Source organism: Dendrobates tinctorius, unplaced genomic scaffold (assembly GCF_039654945.1).
Source record: "Dendrobates tinctorius isolate UK_male_01 unplaced genomic scaffold, ASM3965494v1 ptg000008l, whole genome shotgun sequence".
NCBI lineage: Eukaryota > Metazoa > Chordata > Amphibia > Anura > Dendrobatidae > Dendrobates > Dendrobates tinctorius.
The window spans coordinates 76,244,700-76,253,666 of NW_027361676.1; positions in this window are offsets into that span (position 1 = coordinate 76,244,700).

Consider the following 8,967-nt stretch of genomic DNA (forward strand, 5'->3'; position numbering starts at 1 on the left):
GTTTTTTACCGCTAAGCGTTTCCTTAGCGGTAAAAAACGCATCCATTGGCACAAAAAGGCCAAAATGCATTAAAATGAATGGGATGCGTCTTTTAAGCGTTTTTGATGCGGTTTGACCCCAAAAAACGCATCAAAAACGCTTAAAAAAAATGCTACGTGGGCACACAGCCTAAATCAAAAAGGAGATAAAACACCAATAAGAAACACAAAAAATGCAGTAATTCTCTGTGTGTGACTATCCTTTCCTAAACCAGGATATGATCTCCTCGATCAATGTTCATACACGAATTCTATCGATCTTCTGACATTGATGTTTTATCATTAAGAATTGATTGAAGCTGTTCTTAGTCTGTCACATCCTACAATCCAGAGAATTGTTATTTATCGCGCCAATTAAGATTTTCAAATTGGTGCAAAGAAGAAGCATCACTTTAATAATATTGCTAATATTTATTATTAGGTCTTAGGGTGGTAATTTGGCGACATTTAATACTTATCCTGATCTCTTCCACTGTTCATTTTTCTCATATAACACATTATTTAACCTACAAAAATTCACTGGATAAAAGATAACTCCGAGCAGCCCCTGTTCTCCTACTGGTCTATCTAGCAGTGACCCTCACAATGTAAGGGTAGGTTCACACGAACGTATACAATTTTTTTTCATGGTTTCATCCAGAAATGTTACAGAATTGCAAAATAAGGCCGGAGTCACACTGGCGAGGAATACGGGCGCGTGAGAGGCGCAAAAAGCACGCATTAGACACGGACCAATGATTCTCTATGGGGTCCCTCGCACCAGCCGTATATTTCTCCTCAGTATTCTACGCTCCGTGCCACTCGCAGCATGCTGTGATTGTCGGCGTACTACACCCGTAGTACGCCAATGCAAGTCTATGGGTGCGCAAAAAATACGGATTACACACTGAACACACGTGTGACTTGCGAGAAATACGCACCCGGTGTCTTTTAGCAAAGCCGGCAATTCAGTGCGCTATACAGTAATCTCACACTGACAGGTTTAATAAAGAAATGAAAGAATAGATATAGACACATAGAATATATATATATATATACACGCATTCTATGTGTCTATATCTATTCTTTCATTTCTTTATTAAAACTGTCATAGGGCTCCATTATATGTCCATTTTGCAAGCCTGCGAGAAAATCTCACCATACGGATGCCATACGGATGCTGACATGCGCAAAATACGCGACCACACCTTGATTACGGATGACATACAGAGCACTGTTTAGGGGTCTGTCATCCGTATTACGCATGTAAAATACTGACCGTATTTTGCGCAGGTTAGTGTGACTCCAGCCTTACCGTAAAAATCAGATGTTATAATGTGGTATAATGTGCAGGGGCCAATGTTTTTTATGCACCCATAGACAAACAGATCTCTTTCAATGCACGGAAGAAACTAATGCGTTCTGCCATTTTTTCACATGTAGATTCGGTCAGTGGAAAAAAAAAAATCGGTCTTCTGCGCTGCCCAATTGAATAACATTGGTATGAGAGCTCTCTGTTTCTTTCACTGCCAGCACTCGGTCCAAAAATATGATCATGGGATGAGCCCTAACCCGGTTTTTAATGTATCCTTCTTCTAATATGTGACATGTAATGACATGTCCCACCTGCATTATGAGACCATCTACAGAAAAAAAAATTTTCATCAAACTTCAAAGCTTGCCGATGTATAAACTGGCAACATGTTGCTTCTCTACGTATTATTACAATTTGCACAGTATTTTGAAGTTATTGTGTATCATTCCATTAAACCCTTTAGCCTAGCGTCCTATGTTATTGCACCGAATAGCAACCATGCAACGAACAATGTAAAAAAAAAATTAGCTTTGAGTTACTTTTTAAACTAAAGGACGATGCTTCTACGTTAATTTAATCACACAGATCCTACCGCTGTCGGAGAACAACATTCCGCTGCCTCCAATCAGGACAATTGCGCAATTTACTGATGAGTAATGGACGAGGCCATGGCTGATTCCACTGCTAAGCCAGTTATTGGGGACTTACAGGAGTGGGATATTATATACACATCAGATTCCAACATGTGGAGTATATATCTATATATACTGTACGTCACGCCCACATATTTCCCCTCCGGCGACTTATAACAGGACTGTTCATGGGCTTTGGCTAGCTCTTTATAAAATCATGAGATCCAGAACTTTCACGATATCTTCACCCATCAAGGTTTCAGGCGAGAGAAATGAATGCCAAATTTCCATTCACAATTTTATTTTTCTATAGATAGGAAACATGACATGGATATTGTCATCCATCTGACAAATATTAATTTGGAAGTGCTGATGTGACCACCCAGTGATTTAAGACAATGCAATCCATCAGATACTGTAATCCAATTTAATTACCTGTTCACAGCAGGAGAGGCCTCCTGCACCAGGGTAATATGGAGGGTCATAGCCCTGCTTCAATATTCACTATGAAACTATTAAATGGTTATAGATTTTACAATTACATGTATGATAGACCAGTTAGAAATGGACAGGTGGTGCTTTCCTGGAATAAGCATCCAGATGGGACTAATGATCTCTATACATATTAAGTTAAAGGGGTAGTCTCTAGTATGAAAGTGTCCCCTATCGAAAATATAGATAACCTCACGATTGGTCGGCTCTAGTTTGAAAGATATCCTGTATCCTAACGATAGCTACCCTCCCAAGTGCTGGGACTGACCGCTGAGGCCCGCATTGATCTTGAGAAAAGGAGCCTTGAAGAGCCTCATGTGAATGGAGCAGATGCTGATCTAGAACACCGCCACTACATTCATTCTTATGGTAGTGCTGAAGACTAACCAAGTGCTGCACTCGGTTATCACCAGTGTGGAAGTGTGTTACAGGTCTCCAAAAAAATATTTTTTGTAATTATCGCAGGTGACTTTGTACTTTTCTGAATCATCTTTTTGTCCTGATTTCAAAAATATATATAGTTTTTCTGTAGCACATAAAGTTTCCATGGAGCAGCATCATTATTACAACCCCCGAAATGCTGCGATCAAACACGATTGCAGCGCTCTGGGAGCAGACAGAGAGCTGACAGCCCCTCTGCCTTTGGATCGGAGAGCCCGCGGCGTGACGCAGGGTCCCAATCACTATCATGGTAACCCGATGTTGTCATGACGACATCCAGGTTACCAGAGCTAAGAAACTTCCTGTCATGTGCAGTGCATGATCAGTTAGTCTCTCTGGTCAGTGTGTGAAATAAGTGCAGCGCTGACAGCTTCTATAGCATGCGGATGCTGCTTCATCTGCATGCTACAGAAGAGATCAGCCTGCAAAAAATGACTGTCCCATAGTGGGACAAAGTGAAAAAGTTAGAATAAAGTAAAAAAAAAAATTCTAAAAATATTTTTAAAATATAATTAAAAAAAAAAAATCAATATTTATTATATCACTAAATCAATATTTGAATGAAAAAAAATTAAACAATAAAAGTACACATATATGGTATCGCCGCGTCCGTAATGACCCAACCTATAAAACTGTCCCACTAGTTAACCCCTTTAGTGAACACATAAAGAAAAAAACAAGGCAAGAAAACAATGCTTTATCATCATACAGCCGAACGAAAAGTGGAATTGTAGTGAAACCTCCACCAGGGGGAGCTGGTGAGGGAAGAGAGGTTACACACTAAGAGCAGCAACCCTGAGTAACAGCACAGGTGCCACAGGTAACGAGAGAGAATAGTCAGACGAACCGAGTCAGAAACTAGCAGGAGCAGACGTACCAGAAGGAGCAGCAATACACGTAGTCAAAATACCAAAGCCAAGAGTCAGAAAGCCAGAACATGAGCACGGGGTCCAAAACGTGAGACGAAATACGTGGTCGGGGTACAAGCCAGGGAGTCAGATGCCAGAGAGGAAACGTAACAGCAGAGACGAATACCAAGAGACGGGGTCAGAAATCAGTCCGGGTCATACACGTGAATATCAGTCAAAGGCAGGAGGATCACCAGGGTACAAGGGTCAGTGGCTCTAAACTGCAAGCTTGAGCTATCACTAACACTGGTCAGCAGGTTATGAGGGATTGAAATAGCCCAGCTAGCTCCAGAACAAGGCTGAGGAGATTAACCCCCGCATGACCAGTCCAGAGTGAAGACAGCAGAAGATAAACTCCGGACTGGACCATGACAGTACCCCCCTCTCAATGGGGGGCCACTGGACTCCCAGGCTTCCCTGGATGACGAGCGTGAAAGGCCCGGACCAACCGATCCGCATGGACCGAACGCGCCTGCACCCATGACCGATCCTCAGGACCATATCCTTTCCAATGGACCAAGTACTGAAGTGAACGACGGAGCATGCGAGAATCCACCACCTGTTCCACCTCGTACTCGGTCTGCCCATCTACTATAACAGGCGGCGGGTGCGAGGGAGACTTGTCAGAGGAAGGCACCAACGGCTTCAGAAGCGCTTTATGGAACACATTAGGAATCCGTAATGACGGAGGCAACCGCAGGCGAAAAACCACAGGATTAATCACCTCTAGGATCTCACACGGACCAATAAACTTGGGACCCAACTTAGCAGAGGGAATTCTCAGCCTTATGTTTTTGGTGGATAACCATACCTTATCCCCCACCTGATAAGTCGGCCCCACCGAGCGTCGTTTATCCGCAAAAAACTTATATTTGCCCTGAGCCTCCCCAATGTTTCTCTGAACCTCCCTCCAAACCTCCTCCAACCGCAAAAAGGCTGAATCAGCCCCTGGACACTCCGAATCTAGTCTGGAGAATTCACCAAAATGAGGGTGAAACCCATAGTTGCAGAAGAAAGGAGAAGTACCAGAAGACTGATTGACACGATTATTGAAGGCGAATTCCGCCATCGGTATCACAGAGCACCAATCATCCTGTCTGGATGTGACAAGACACCGCAGGATCTGCTCTAAAGACTGATTGGTCCTTTCAGTCTGACCATTGGTCTCGGGATGGTAGGCCGATGAAAAGGTCAGACTGATGCCCAGCCTTTTACAAAAAGCTCTCCAGAATTTTGACATGAATTGCACCCCTCTATCAGACACCACACTGACAGGTACACCATGCAACCGAATCACATGCTCAATGAATAGCTTAGATAGAGTCTCAGCATTAGGAAGGCCCGTTAAGGGTACAAAATGTGCTTGTTTACTGAACCTATCCACAACTACCCAGATCACGGTTTTGCCATTAGAGGGTGGGAGATCGGTGATAAAATCCATGGACAGGTGAGTCCATGGTCTATCCGGAATTGGCAGTGGCACCAATTCCCCGGCCGGCCGGTTGTGGGAGGCTTTAGCGCGGGCACAAGTTTCACAGGAGGACACAAAACCAGTGACATCAGAAGTCAACGAGGGCCACCAGAACAGCCTAGTGATGGCTTTACGAGTGGCCGAGATTCCTGGATGCCCACTCAGAGCTGAGTCGTGGAACTCCCGAAGCACCCTTAACCGATGCTGGACAGGCACAAAGAGCTTATTTTCAGGTATGGACGGGGTAGCAAGAGATTGGGCCTCACGAATCTCCTGCTCCAATCTCTGGGACACCAAAGCCACCACCACCCCGCGCTGAAGAATGGAGGAAGGAGGCGATACCGGACCTAGGCTGCGAGACAAGGCATCCGCCTTCACATTCTTGGAACCTGGTCTGAAAGTGATGGAAAACTGAAATCGGGAAAAAAAAGTGACCACCTTGCCTGTCTCGGAGTCAGACGTTTGGCGGATTCGATGTAAGACAGATTCTTGTGATCTGTAATGACGGTGATACGATGGACAGCCCCCTCCAAAAAATGCCTCCATTCTTCAAAAGCCAATTTAATGGCCAACAACTTTCAGTTACCCACATCATAATTCCTTTCAGCAGAGGAAAATTTTTTAGAAAAGAAGGCACAGGGTCTTAAGTTTGTTAATGTGGTGGGCCCCTGGGACAACACAGCCCCCACTCCCACCTCAGAGGCATCTACTTCTACGATGAATGGTTTAGACAAGTCAGGTTGCACCAGTACCGGAGCAGTCATGAAACGTTCTTTTAACAAAGAAAACGCCGCCCCAGCTGGAGCTGACCAGTTTTTAAGATCTGCTCCCTTTTGGGTGAGATCAGTGAGGGGTTTGACCACTTGAGAGAACCGCTTGATGAATTTTCTGTAATAATTGGCGAAACCCAGAAATCGCTGAAGACCCTTGAGATCTCTGGGTTGCACCAAATCCACAATGGCCTGTACCTTCCTAGGGTCCATACGAAACCCCTCAGCGGACAGGCTGACCCCTAGAAAGGACACTTCTTGAGTAAAAAATGAACACTTCTCCAATTTGGCAAAGAGTGAGTTCTCCCTGAGCCTCTGGAGAACCACATGAAGATGACCCATATGACTTTGTCTATCAGAAGAATATATAAGTATATCATCAAGATAAACAACTACAAAACGTCCAATAAGATCAGAAAAAACATGGTTAATGAAATTCTGGAATATCGCTGGTGCGGTAGTCAAACCGAAGGGCATAACCAAATTTTCAAACAGACCCTCAGAGGTGAGAAACGCAGTTTTCCATTCATCCCCCTCCCGCATACAGATGAGATTGTATGCTCCCCTGAGGTCCAACTTAGAGAACAACCTGGCCCCCGACAATTGATTGTACAAATCAGGTATCAGTGGGAGAGGGTAAGCGTTTCTTATGGTTATTTTATTCAGTTCTCGAAAATCGAGGCATGGGCGTAAACCACCATCCTTCTTTTTTACAAAAAAAAACCCCACAGCCACGGGAGAGACCGATGGCCGTATATGCCCTTTACGGAGGCTCTCAGAGATATACTCCTTCATAGCAGCCCGCTCAGGGCCGGAGAGATTGTACAGCCGGGCTTTGGGCAATTTGGCACCGGGAACAAGATCCACGGCACAATCGAATGGGCGGTGTGGTGGTAGAACCTTAGCCTCCTTTTCGGAGAACACATCCTTAAAACCCTTTAGGTACTCCGGAATACCCTCCAGGTTGACGGATGACATAGACACAGTAGCAAGACAATTTTCAGAACACCCAGGTCCCCATTTAACAATATCCCGGGACCCCCAGTCAATAACTGGGTTATGCCGTTGCAACCAGGGAAACCCTAACACCAGGCCAGCAGGGAGGTTATCCAAAACAAAGCATGACATGCGCTCCTGGTGTAGGGCCCCCACCCTGAGGGTAAATTCTTTAGAACTGAAATGGAGACCATCCTTAGTGAGAGGTGTAGAATCAATAGCCACAATTTTTAAGGGAGTCCCCAACCTAACAGTCCCTAATCTACAGCGAGCCACCAGCTTAGAGTCAATCAGGTTCAGGAATGACCCACAGTCTACAAGAGCCGAAGTATGGAAAAAGCCGTTCTCAACACCAAGTTCCACCTTTAGCAGTACTCTTGAAAAGGAAGAAAAAGGTACCTGAGAGTCTGGGTGACCTCGACGATTATCACCCAGACTCAGCCGCTTGTTAGTTGGAGGACAGGAGGGGCAGTCTTTTCTCCAATGTCCGGGATCTCTGCAGTAAAAACACAATTTTCCATCATGTCGCTGTCTCCTCTCTTTCTCCTGGGGGTTGGTGGCTCCCACCTCCATAGGTTCAGATGGAAGCAAAACATCAGGGTTAGCAGGGAAAAACGGAAACCCTCGCTGAGTAACACCTCTTTCCCGCAGTCTCCGATCCATACGGATAGCCTGACTCATAGCCTCCTCCAATGAACTGGGAGGTGGATGGAGAGCCAGAGCGTCCTTCAAGCCATCCGACAGTCCCTTCCTGAACAGACGTCTCAGTGCAGAGTTGTCCCAGGACACCTCAGTGGACCATCGACGGAATTCGGAGCTGTACCATTCGGCTGAGTGCTTCCCTTGCCCCAGACCCAAAATAGTGTCCTCTGCCACCCTAACACGGTCCGGTTCGTCATAGATAAGTCCTAGGGCCTCAAAGAACCTATCTACCGACATCCGTTCAGGGGCAGTAGGGGGCAACGAAAAAGCCCAGGATTGGGGACCCTCCCTAAGTAAGGAGATAACAATCCCCACCCGCTGAGTCTCATCCCCAGACGATCGGGGTCTAAGAGAAAACCATAATTTACAACTCTCCTTGAATATATGAAATTTATCTTTTTCGCCAGAAAATGTGTCAGGAAGTTTAACTGAGGGTTCAGGAGAGTGCAAAATAACATCTACAGAGTCACCTGGCGGACAAACAATATGAGAGGTGTTTCCCTGCATGGTCTTAATAGTCTCAGTCAGTTCTCTCTGTAAGTGTGTCTGAGACATGACAAGGGACTGATGATTCACAGAAAAGTCCTGCGCCATCTGCGTCAAACTGGACACTTGATCTGCCAAGTTATGCAGCAGATCCATGGCCAAAGAAAAAAAAATGCAAAATCCCGTTTAAATGTGTGGTTAGTGATAATGTAGTGAAACCTCCACCAGGGGGAGCTGGTGAGGGAAGAGAGGTTACACACTAAGAGCAGCAACCCTGAGTAACAGCACAGGTGCCACAGGTAACGAGAGAGAATAGTCAGACGAACCGAGTCAGAAACTAGCAGGAACAGACGTACCAGAAGGAGCAGCAATACACGTAGTCAAAATACCAAAGCCGAGAGTCAGAAAGCCAGAACATGAGCACAGGGTCCAAAACGTGAGACGAAATACGTGGTCGGGGTACAAGCCAGGGAGTCAGATGCCAGAGAGGAAACGTAACAGCAGAGACGAATACCAAGAGACGGGGTCAGAGATCAGTCCGGGTCATACACGTGAATATCAGTCAAAGGCAGGAGGATCACCAGGGTACAAGGGTCAGTGGCTCTAAACTGCAAGCTTGAGCTATCACTAACACTGGTCAGCAGGTTGTGAGGGATTGAAATAGCCCAGCTAGCTCCAGAACGAGGCTGAGGAGATTAACCCCCGCATGACCAGTCCGGAGTGAAGACAGCAGAAG